Genomic DNA, 13,318 nt, shown 5'->3' with positions numbered 1-13,318 from the left:
TTTGCCATAACTGTCCTACAGTGCTTGCTCACAGGATCTGGGGGAAATGTGTATTAGGCCATGAATTCCTCCAACTACTTCTGCCTCTTAGAGTGATTTTAAAATTTTATCATTGAGCAGGCTGGGCTCTGTGGCTCATCCCTATAATCCCAGCACTTTGGGAGGCTGAGACGGGTGGATCACCTGAAGATAGGAGTTGAGACCAGCCTGGCCAACATAGTGAAACTCTGTCTCTAGTAAAAAAACGAAAATTAGCCTGGCGTGGTGGCAGGCCCCTGCAGTCCCAGCTACTCGGGAGGCTGAGGCAGGAGAATCGCTTAAACCCAGGAGGCAGAGGTTGCAGTGAGCTGAGATCCTGTCACCGTACTGCAGCCTGGTAAGAGAATGAGACTCCATCTCAAAAAAAAAAAAAAAAAATATATATATATATATATATATAAAATTTAGCTGTATTTCAGGCATATTTCATAAAGATGTCAGGGTTTCTTTCTTGCTTGCTTTCTACATTTTTGTTTTCCACATAAACTACAATTTATATACACTTTGGTCACTCTTTAGGCTAGCGTCAGACCAGCCCGTAGAGGAATTCTGAAAGATTTGGGGATGAATGGATACGTTCCCCACTGGAGAGGTGACAGTGTGGGAACTCGTCTTCTGTAGTCTCCCACCAAATGTTCCCAAATTGTCCCCTGAATGTTTTTAGGCTGGCATTTCTCAGTTGACTAAACATTGCAGCCTAAGAATGTATCACTAGGTATCTCCAGCTCTCTTATACTAATGAAAGAGGACAGATAAACATGTGTCTTCCTGGGAAAACTGGTGACCCTTTGAACCACATGATGAAAAGGACACTGATGGAATGCTGGATTCTGCCTTCAGAGACGAATGTGGCTTCCCTGACACCCTCTGCCTGGATTAGCTGCCCACCGCCTGGTTGTCACAGGCCATTTGCTCACAGGATTTGCCATGCTGGGTTGTAATGACCTCTTATCCAGTTTGCCTACTGGAAGCATGCAAGGCCAGGGACTGTTTTATTTGTCATTGCATCCTGAGTGCCTTGGATGTATACACTCAGTGTTCTCTAAGATTAAATCCATGGATATGCTTTCTCTAGTGGCCATGTCCTAGGGCTAACCCCCTTGAGAATGTGGTTTCCAAACCTCACAGGTACAAATTCATTTCCTTTGCTATGAGCCCAAACTCATAATCCTTAGGTATTTTTCCTTCAAGTAAATATCATGTGACTGCACATATAAGAAAGAATCTGAGGATTCCACTCATGCGAGATGTCTCAGCAGTTAAAAGGCCAGTCTCCCGACTAGAGTTACTAATATTGCTTTATAAAGCAGTGAAACGTCAAGGAGAGGGAAGCCTCAAGGAGGCAATATAGGATACTATATCATACGAGTTTGGACAACGAGTGGACCTGCGTACAAATTCTGACTTAATCTACAACCTCTGTGAATTTATTAATCTCTTTCTCTCTGTTACAGTTTTTATATCTGTAAAACAGGGATGATAACATGGACGATGTTATTACAAGATTGTTAGATTATAGATGAAATAATACATGTACAGTGCTTGTTGCATAATTGCTACATTATCACTAACATCACCAGGACCAGCCTGGGAGAGAATGGTGAGAGAGATGGCAAATGGAAAGCAAATGCCAAGCAATGCATTCATTTGCTCTCCATTCACAGGGAGTCTGAGGAACAGCGTATACTTGTGAGGCTGCATTCCCAGATGAGGTCCTCTGTTTTCATAAGGGAGTTGAAAAATCACAAAAGTCTGGAACTATGTGGAGCTATCTCGAAGTCCACCCAGAACCACACCAATCTCACTGATGCTGCAGAGGGTCAAAGATGGACCCCAAGCTAATGGTGGCAGGGCTGGGATTAGGTAATGTCATGCTCATTCCTCTGCGGAATCTACCAAGAACATCACCACTTAATTTCAGGATGGGAAAATGCACTGATAATGTGTGATCCACCTCGAGAAGCCCCAGGCTTAAGAGAAAAAATATCCTCCCACTATCATCGCAGCATGAATGCTCTGTCCTTTGAATTTGAGAGGGCAAATGCTGTTGTCTTCTCTTATGTTAGAATCACCCAGTCATTAAAAAAAATTGTTCTAGTGACATTACAAACAGAATATGGAGCATCCTAACGTGTACAGACTTATCAAAAGCCCCATAGTTGACATGGATGAAACTGGAAATCATCATTCTCAGCAAACTGACACAAGAACAGAAAACCAAACACTGCATGTTCTTATTCATAAGTGGGTGTTGAACTATGAGAACACATGGACACAGGGAGGGGAACATCACATGCCGGGGTCTGTCGGTGGGGGTGGGGGTCTAGGGGAGGGATAGCAGCGGGGAGGGGCTCTAGGGGAGGGATAATATTAGGAGAATTACCTAATGTAGATGACGGGGTGATGGATGTGACAAACCACCATGGCATGTGTATACCTATGTAACAAACCTGCATGTTCTGCGCATGTACCCCAGGACTTAAAGTATCATAATAACCACCCCACCCAAAATAAGCACCATAGTCATGGTAGTATTCATATGACCCACATTTTATAGGTGGACTTAAGGATTCCCCTTGTGTTGCTTACCAAAAGGTCCCACACTGAAGCCAAGCTGCTCATTCCTCATTCACTGATCTGGCCACTCAGGTCTTAAGGGCAACCTGTGTCACTGGGGAAAGGCAAACAGTGATTTCCGAAAACCTTCTTCCATCTGGTCAGATTTACATCTGAGTGTTTCAGTTTAACTGCAGACCAGGGACATAACCGCACGAGGTCTGGACAGCATGGAGCTGTTGTACGATGCTTTCTGGCCACTGAGTACAGACTCCTTGCCTGACATGTGCAGTGATTGCCCTGCTGTGACTGGAGCAGGGTCCTCCTAACTGGAGAGTGAAGTACCAGTCAAACCAGGCCGCAGGAAGCCCACTTCAAGTGTGGAGAGGCAATAATCAAAATTATCCCTCAAATGTGGAGGGATGATTAGACCATTGTTGTGTTAATCGGTAATTAGGGAGCAAGGATGGCGCATCCAGCTGCTCTCGGCATGTGCTGGAAATTAGGACGCTTCTCTTCTGAAGGAAGATGTCAAACTTAATTTACTGTAAGTATTTACATGGCTTTCCTTTCAACAAGCAAGAATGAAGTGCAATTCAGAGTCAGTTGCGATGACTTTTATTACCGAGTGTCTTCTTTTATGTCCGAGGTACAAGACCTGTCTCTGAAGTGTCTCCTATGCGACTACACAGCACCTGCTCTGTTCTGATGTCTTTCCCCTCCTGCTCCATGATGGTGGAAAATCATCATTCCCTTTCATAGGCAGGAGGAGACCCTACTGAATGGATAGTTGGACTTCGAGGGGAATGTCAGTATGGTTGACCCCTGAATGATGTGGGGGCTAAGGGTGCCAAACCCCCCATGCAGCCAAAAACCCCTGCATAGTTTTTTGGTCCCCCTAAAACGTAACTAATGGAATTGCCTGATGGGTTTGTCCTACTTCCTGCACAGGCAAGATCAGTTCCCTGAGACCGTGGCATTGCAATGAGGAAAGGGTGCAACTGATGTGAGGCCAGCCACATGGGAGACAGTTACTATCAGTCTCTCTGAAGGCTTGGAGGTTACAAGTTTTCAGGCATAGTTTGGTGCAGGGGACTAAGGAACAGGTGCTGCTGATTCATTGAGAATGCGCTCTTAGGGGTATGGAAAATGGTCCTTGTGCACTGGGTTCACTTCTGGATCTGGGGGCCACAGGACCAGTTGGGTCGAGTCACAAGTGTGCCTTTGGGTGGGGAGTCAGTCAGTTGCCAGAATGCAAAAGTATGAAAAATACCCCAACATCTCAATCTTAGGTTCTACAATAGCGATGTTATCTATGGGAGTAGTTGGGGGAAGTTATACATCTCATGACCTACAGAACAATGCCTGGTCATCTGTAAGTACACATAGATCTTAGCAGAATTCCAGCCCCTCTCGTCCTAACCTTGTAGACCTTCATTAGTTTTACAAAGGTGGTTTAGTATTGGGAAGGGCTATTATGAACCTTGCTTTAAGGTTAAATTATAAACTAAATTTCTCCCAAAGTTAGCTTGGCCTGCTCCCAGGAATGACCAATGACAGCTGGAAGGTTAGAAGCAAGATAGAATCAACTATGTCAGATTTCTCTTATGTCATAATTTTGCAAAGGTAATTTAACTAATAGCCTATTGTTGACCAGAAGGATTACCACTAACAAACAGTTGATGAACACATACTCTGTATGTTATGTGTATTCCATTATATACTGTCCTCTGATAGTAATGTAAGCTAGAGAAAAGAAAATGTTATTAAGAAGTCATAAGGAAGACAAAATATGCTTCCTATTCATTAAGTGGAAGTGGGTCACCATAAAAGTTTTCATCTTTGTCATCGTCATGTTGAGTAGGCTGAGGAGGAAGAGGAGGGGGTTGGTCTTGCTGTCTCAGGTGCGGCAGAGGTGGATGACAGCATGTGGATAAGTAGACTCATGTGATTGAAACCCGTATTGTTCAAGGGTCAACCATATGTTGATATTCCTCTTTCTGAAAGTGAAAGAAGAGATAAAGAGGTAGAGGAGTAAGTTGCTAAAGAAAGAAAAAGAGCTAAAATTAAAAACTTTTGCACTGAAAGTCCTGACTTCACCACCATGCAATATATCAATGTAGCAAAATTGCACTTGTACCCCACGAACATAAGCAAATTTAAAAAATAAAATAATTAAGGACTTTTGGGCGGGGAATTACAGGTAAGGTTAATGTGGGCCAGGTGTGGTGGCTCACACCTGTAATCCCAGCACTTTGGGAGGCCGAGGCACGTGGATCACAAGGTCAGGAGTTTGAGACCAGCCTGGCTAATATGGTGGAATCCTGTCTCTACTAAAAATACAAAAAATTTGCTGGGCATGGTGGCATGCACCTGTAATCTCAGCTACTCAGGAGGCTGAAGCAGGAGAATCGCTTGAACCCAGGAGGCGGAGGTTGCAGTGGGTTGAGACTGCACCATTGCACTCCAGCCTGGGAGACAGAGCAAGACCGTGTTTCAAGAGAAAAAAAAAAAGGTTAGTGTAAATTTTCTGGCCCAGACTGACTGTCTGTTGACGTTCATGCCCTTCCGCCACCTTTATATCATCTACTTAAGTTTGGATGATGTTCTCCTCCTTCTACGCCATGGGGTTGACAGCCTGTCTTTGTGGGTAACAGTAAGTTCTGAGCACCATAGACCAGTAGGGTCTCCTCCAACATTCCATCTCTATCAAAGCATATAATCGCCATGGGTTCTAGTTCTAACTTTTCAAATGCTAACAGAAATGGGAGGACCCTGACTCTAGTGATTGCAAGCAGTGTGTCTTAGAATTTTCTGTAGGCACGGCATGTAAAGTGGCTCCTGCCCACTTACTATGTGTGCAAGCCCGTGGGAAATTACTCCTCCACTCAAGAGCAAGACAAAGTGGGCAGAAGGAACAAAGTTTATGGCCAGATTGACTGGCAGCTGGTCAGGCCTGAGATTGGCAGGTGCCACTGCACCATTGACAGGCTTTTCATTTGAGTGTGGGTGGTAACAGCTAATTTTATACTGTCATGCAAAGAACAAGGGAACCCCTGGGAAAAGATATCCTCTTTAGCATTTACTCAAAACGATACGAAACAAATCTTTCCATGCAATTGTGGTTGAGAATGAGGGCTATTACCCTGATTCCAAGGCTACTTAATAGGACAATGGGCAACGTGGATATACTATTGAAAATGACAAATGCCAAGATGTGTGTGGTATGTGTGGGCGTGTGCCTGCGTGTATGCAAAGAATTTGAAATTGCTTTCTGCAGTAGTTTACTAAAGCTGCCCTGAGAAAGTACTGCTGACTGGGAGACTCAGAACGAAGGAGGTTTATTGTCTCAGAGTGCTGGAGGCCAGGAGTTTCTGATCAAGCTGGAACCTACACAGTAGAATTTCCTTGCCTCTTTCTCTTCTGGTGGTTGCCAGAAACCCTTGATGATCCTTGGCTTGTAGATGCATCACTCTGATCCTGGTCTGTACACATCACGGTATTCCCTGTGCCTTCACATAGTCTTCCCTTGGTATCTGTCTCTGTGTCCAGATTTCCTCTTTTATGTGGACACCAGCCATATTGCATTAAGGCCTACCCTAATGACCTCATTTTAACTTGATTACCTCCAAAAAGACTCTATTTCCAAGTAAGGTTAGCTTGTGAGGGACTGGGGGCTTAGACTTCAAACTATTTTTGTTGGGGGAGATATAATTCCACCTATAATACCTTGTAAGTTGTTTTGAAATTGCACCAGCCAAGTTAAACTTCGTTTGGGCTAGATTTTTTTTTTTGTAAAGATGAAATGAAAATGGTCTTTCCTTGTTAAACTTCCTTTTGAAAATTCTCAATTTTGCCTTGACTAAACTAAAGGGATTTTGTAAGTCCTTTTTGTTTAGAGGGAAGGCATCAGTTGCACACCCCATGGCTGCATTGGTTGGTACTAGCGGCTGTTTCAGTTTAGAGAGTGGCCAGGCCTGGTGGGCTGGGGTAGTTCATGAGCAGAAAATGTAGGAGGAAGGGTGCGGGTCACATGAAAGCTGTTCTTACTTTGGCCACTGCTTTATGCCTGATAGCTATTCTAGCACAATTGCTCTCAGCTAACTGGAGTTGATTGGGTAATTAATTCACGAAGGTTTTGAGTCTGATGATATTTTATATCGTCCTACCTTGGTATCTGTGGGGGATTGCTTCCAGGACCCCTGAGGATGCCAAAATCTGCGCACACCCAAATCTGGCAGACAGCACTGCAGAACCCGCAGTATAGGTAAAGTTGACCCTCATCCATGGGTTTCATATCCCATGAGTACTGTGTCTTCCATCTACATCTGCTTGCAGATGTGGAACCCATGACTACAGATGACCGACTATCTGTTGAAAAGTATGTGCAGAAATGAAGCTATGCAGTTGTGAAGCATGTAGTTCAAGGATCCGCTGCACGCTGTGCTCCTTCTATATGACCCTAACTCGACTGTAACCAGGATATTGCTTTGCTTTTCTGCTAATGTGCCTTTTATGTACACGGTTTCTGCTTCCTGGAATGCCCACAGCCTCATCTGTATTTGCCCCAATTCCTAAATTTCCCTTGGAGCAGAGGTTCTGGAAATTTTGTTCCTACATCAGGAAGAGCAGAATCACTTGGGGACTTGTTAGAAATGCAAATTTGTGGGTCTCACTCCAGACCGACTGAATCAGAAATTCCAGCCGCGCACCCCGCGCTGAGTTTAAGTAGCCTTCCAGGTGCTTCTGATCACATTCAAGCTTGAGGACCGCTGCCAGGAGCTGGAGCTTTCCAGGTGCTCTTCCCGAAGCACTGCCCAATCCCCCAGCTGGAGGTCATTTTTTCTTCATTTGGTTTTCTTGAGCTATCAGTGCTCGTTTTAGGGAGTGACTATTCGGCATGCTACTTTCCCCTCGTGGAAGGTCAGTCATACCTTTGTCTTCTCCACATTGCTTACCTCTTGTGCTCAGACAGTACTTGTTAGATGAGTGAACTCTTGATTATCTCAATGGCCTGCATCTCCACTTTACAGGGGAGCTGGTTTTGAAGGCCTCCTTCATTTTCTGCCACCCGTCTGTGTTTTTGAGCTTACCTCAGCGTATGAGTGAGACTTCTTACAAGATCCCACCTCCTTAGCACGGCCACCCGAGTCCTCTCCGCTCACCCAGCATAGCCTCTTTTCTCCCACTGGCTGGTCAAGCAGAAGCCTCTGCAGTTTCCCAACCCCCCCTTGATCCCTTCCTCCCCTCTGCTGTGCCCTGTGCATTTTCTTTTCTGAAATACTCTCTTATCCTTTGTTTATGTGTGTATGCCTGCTTGCTCTATTTTATTTTTATATTTTTTACTCTGTTTTTTATTTTTACACTCTTTTTTTTAAAATTTATTTATTGAGATGGAGCCTCGCTCTGTCACTCAGTTTGGAGTGCAGTGGTTTCATTGCAGCTCGCTGCAACCTCTGCCTCCTGAGTTCAAGTGATTCTTGTGGCCCAGCCTCCCAAGTAGCTGGGGTTACAGGCACCTGCTACAACTCCCGGCTAATTTCTTTTTAGTGGAGACGTGTTTCACTACATTTGCCAGGCTGGTTTTGAACTTCTGCTCATCTCTACCTCCCAAAGTGCTGAGATTACAGGCAAGAGCCACTATTTATTTTATTTTTTATTTTTGAAAAAACCTAACTGGGCTGGGTGTGGTGGCTCACGCCTGTAATCCTAGCACTTAGGGAGGCCAAGGCAGGCAAATCATGAGGTCAGGAGTTGGAGACCAGCCTGGCCAATATGGTGAAAACCTGTCTCTACTAAAAATACAAAAATTAGCCGGGCGTGGTGGTACACACCTGTAGTCCCAGCTACTCAGGAGGCTAAGGCAGAAGAATTGCTTGAACCTGGGAGGTGGAGGTTGCAATGAGCCAAGATGGTGCCTCTGTACTCCAGACTGGAGTACAGAGTAACACTCTGGCTCAAAAAGAAAAAAAGAGCAAACCTAACTGAAGCATCATCTCTTCTGGAAATTCTTCTGTCCCCACCTCTTTTTCTTTTCTTTTTTCTTTCTTTTTTTTTTTTTTTTTCTGAGACAGGGTCTCACTCTGTTGCCTGGGCTTGTAGGCTGGAGTACAGAGGCACGAACATTGCTCACTGCAGACTTGAACTGGGTTCAAGCGACATTTACGCCTCCGCCTCCCAAAGTTCTGGGATTATAGGTGTGAACCACTGTGCCCAACCTCATCCTTCCCCTTGATCATTTTAGCGCCTTGCTTTCGCGGGTCCTTTTCAGCATATCTTAATCGTTCCTTCCTCTGTCCAGGTCCCTTACTCTGAAAAGGGCCACAGTATCTTTTTTGGGGGTAGTCTGTCCTTTCTAACTCAATGCCTCCAACATAGCAAGGCCTCAAAAAATATTTATAGAACGGGTGGATAATATTCTGAGAATTCAGCTTAAACATCAGTAACACCCCAGGAAGCAGCGGGCCCCTCTACTCCCTGCTCGGTCTTTTACCTCAAGAGCTAGCTGTCCTCCCGGCATGCGGTTAAACAGACTTTTTTTCTAACCTTTGTTACACCTTTCCCTAGAAGTGACACTAGTTAAATGATTTTGCCAAAGCATAGTACACACAAAGACATATAATGAAGACAAGTAGCTGCTATGTTCACCTCCCTGTAAGTAAATATCCACAGAGTAATGAAATTTCTGTGTTAGGATATTTTTATTCAGCCTGAACACAAATAACTCAAGTCATACGGGGTAGTCAGCGCTTTGGAAATAAATCACGTTAATTCTGCTATAAACAACTAATGTTTACCTGGCCCCAACTCTGGGTCAAATATTTTCCAAGTTGCTAGGGATAAAGGGAAGCTCTCTCTTACCCTAATTTTCTTGTTCTCCCTCCCTCTCTCTTTTTCTTTTTCTGTCTCAATGATCTCTCTCATCAGATGCTCTCTGTCACATATGATGCTAGCCTTGAGGACATAACAGTAAATGGGAGAGACTTAGTCTCATGGCATTTAAAGATAAGAGTCTCTGAGCAATAATCAATCACACATGTATTCCCTATGCCTAGCCTAATATCTGGCAATGATGCTTGTTAATGAATCAATGAATCAAACAATGAAATCATGAATAAACTAATTTAAAATGTTCCTATGCATGTCACTTAAGAACAGCCAGCAGCTCACGTTTTATCAGTGCGTGCGATTTGGGGGCTGTCATTTCTGGCTGGCTGCTGAGTATTCCAGAGAATTCCCTTACCGATATTCTCCTCCTCCATTCATTTATCACTCTCCTCTTTTGTCTTTCTAAGTCTCACATATAAATGATAGGTTAGAATCAGAACAAGAGAATCTATTCAAGGTTGCTTTTTATCTTTTTTTTTAAACTTCAAAGCTCAGTTTTGCAGAGCCATCTGAATTCCTTGTGATGTTGACAAAATATGAAGTAGGGTGCTTCCAAGTTCAGCAGAAGCCTGCCAACCAGTATCTTTTAGGCTGATACCTGCCACTGGAAGTGCCTCAAGTTCAAAAGGGCGTAGAATGCTTCCCACTAGGAGTCTGCCCTGGAAGCTGCCTGTGATAGTCTCACAGAAGAGCACCTAACTCCCTTTCCTGCAGTGAGGCTATTACTCACAAGTCTCCAGAATTGATGAAAATGGTTACAAGGACAAATTTAGATAACAGTGGGGGAAAAAATGGCTTGTGCATCAGAGATGCAAATTGGCAATGGCATTGGGTAATGAATGAGTCCAACCTGTGTAAGAGGCTGGGGTCATGCATATTACCGTCCCACACAGCGACACTGGTGAGAACAAGACTTTGGCAGGCATGTATCACAGAGTATGTTACAAACATCATTAGTGAAACATTAATATTACGAAACATTTTAGAAAGGCTGAAGCAATCATCTCACTTTAATAACCTAAGACAGTTATTACAGATATCCTTTATTTTTTCCTCAAGCAGAAAATGAGGAACATGGCAGGATGATCAGATCTCACTCTGTTTGCAAACTGCAAACGGAAACTGCTGGTCCTTTCATTTCTTTCTTCTTAAATCAGGTCCTCTTGATGTGTGATGTGCCATGTATTTCTCTTTATTTAAGGAGACAGAAGACTCCTGCTGTTTGGAGGTAAGGGAATTGCCCCTTGTTGGTTGAAAATTGTAAGCTCTGAAGATGGATTTTTTAGGTTTGCAATAAACGCTGAGCTGCATTTGTATCATCTTCTCCCATGCTTTAAGAAAAAAGAGACCTCTGATGCTCTTAGCATAATAGCAAAGGCTTTAGTCATTGAGGGATACTTCCAAAGACACCTGATTTTAACCCTTGGAATTCTGGCCACTTCCACAAAGAGTAGCCAGGGAAATAATCTCACTGGCCTCTGTCAAACTTCTTCCTGGATTCAGCATCTATTATATGCTCTATAATTGTGCTGGGGATTGAAAGGAGTATTAATAATAAAACCAAAAAAGACAAATCTGAATTTCTAAACAATACATGAAATCACTGACTTACAGAATATCAGAGTCGCAAACAATTTTAGGGCGCTCCTATTTTTTATATGAAAAAATGGAGGTTAACTGGCTTTGCTCAGACTAGTTGGGCGTATATGAGAGAGAATTGGGACAAGAAACTAGGACTTTAGACTATTTAGAGAAGGATTTTAAGACTTAGATGAGTGTCAAGGCAAGTACAGTGAAGCAATTCAGAAATAATGCAGCCACAAAAAAATCTCAAACACCAGTACGAGACATTATATAATCAAGTGACAAAAGACGCGACACAGATAGAAGGGACTAGGACCTGAGCGCAGGGGGAGGCCAGTGACATTAGAGTGGAAACTGTCTAAAGGTAGAATTTGGGTTTCAGCTGATGACACTTGAGAGTGTTAAAATAGATGGTACAGAAAGAAGCTAGTCTAGATTTGATGAATTAATGACTAATACATATTAAAGGGCAAAGGGCAAAAATGATCAATAAACATGTAGAATGAGGAATGGACAGGATATAGGTGGGAGGCCGTAAAGGGTCACACCCAGCAGAGAAGGGGATTTGTGTTGAGCAATGAGTCTGATGGACGATGTAGCCTTAGCTCCTTTCCTGTGCCAGGCACTAGGAGTGAGAATAAAGGCATGAAAAATTTAGATCTCCTGTCAGACCTGGACGGAGATCCCAGTTCTCCTAAATCCTAGCCTAAGGACTTTTCCATAGAAGCAAATAGCTTCTTGCAGCTGCTTCCTCTGGTAATATGTGAATATAGATTTTCTTCTGCGCAGTTAAAAGAACTTAGATTCCTGCTTCCCAAGGTAGATTAGTCTGGGTTTTGTCTCAGCATGATAAGCCATCAATAAGTTATAAAAATAAATAAGTAAACAAATTTAAACAACACGTGACGGTGGTATTCTACACAGCTCAAGGGGGTCAATGGTGGGAAGAGAATTACAATTAAATACAATTGAAATAAAAACTGAGACTATCTAGGAAGGGGAGGCGGTTCTTCTGAACTCACTTTCTCTGAAACTGTATGAATTCACTTTGGCCAGAAATTCCCAAGTTTTTGCCCCTAAGTGATCAGGCTCACTGCCCAGGTTTCCCCCCATCCCATGTGGAGCTTTCTTCTCTGATACTAAGTGGTATGGCAAATTGACATTACTGCAATAGCACAGAAAAGAAAAAGAACTTGTTTTGATTTATGCACTGCAGTTTCATGCTCCAGGGCATAGATAATTTAGCAGTGGCTTGAAATGAAGGAGAAAGCATTTAAAGTCATGTGGAAATTGGATAATACCATTGGGTTGAATATTTTTTTGCATGACTTTGGAAATAATTAATTTCCCAAATCTACTTTCTTGACCAGTTTTATTAGTCTACTTGTTGTAGGTGACACCTTAATGGTCAGTAAAACTCTCAGGATGTGGGGTTGGGTAAGTATTTGCTAATGAAACCAGGCATTAAATGGCATTTGATTCCAATGTCTCAAATAGAGCAGGCGACATTCCAATAGCCTGCCTTCCTGAGAAGGAGGGATCTTTGCCCAGGATTGAGGAGACCTGGGTTCTATTTCCAACTCTGATGAAGACAGTGAACTCCTCCATGAGAAATTTACTCATCCTTGGACTTCCCGCTCCAGGTCTGGTACATAAGAATTGTCAACTCGTGAGTTGCTGAATGGATGGCAAGCTACTTGTGTAATTCTGCCCATTTGCCTCTGGGTCTCAGTTTTGTCAGTTGTATAATAAAACCATCCTTGTTGATCATAATTAAAGTCCCTTACTGCACTAAAATCCTATGACACAAGCCTTACATGATTTGGATTTAACCTGTTTAATTATCATTTTGCCTGAATCTGATCCAAATGTTAGCTAGTAGCCTGAGATAAATTGAAAAATCTCCCCTTTTTTTTTTCGCATGATAAGAAGTCTGTTTAAGGCAACTATTTTTTAAAAAATCAGATATAGACAGTTATGAATTATTTAGGCATGAGACCATATCAATAGCAATGAAATAAAATATTATTTTAAAAATAGTTTGGTTTTTAACTATTATTTTAAAAAAACAAACAGTTAAATTTATGAGTCAGGCTGCATTACCCTGGTCCATTTGGCTTTATTTTTAATTTTAAAAATTAGCCCAAATGGGTGGCTCTACCATTATGAGTTACCTTGTAAGATAAATGTAATGAGAAGAGAGTTTTGCTTGACATAAGAGCTTAAGGAATCCATAGTAAGTCCATTGCTG

The sequence above is a fragment of the Sapajus apella genome, unplaced genomic scaffold (assembly GCF_009761245.1).
Source record: "Sapajus apella isolate SASKATOON/1434 unplaced genomic scaffold, GSC_monkey_1.0 scaffold49, whole genome shotgun sequence".
In the NCBI taxonomy this organism is placed as follows: domain Eukaryota; kingdom Metazoa; phylum Chordata; class Mammalia; order Primates; family Cebidae; genus Sapajus; species Sapajus apella.
Note: the sequence above shows the minus strand (reverse complement) of the source record.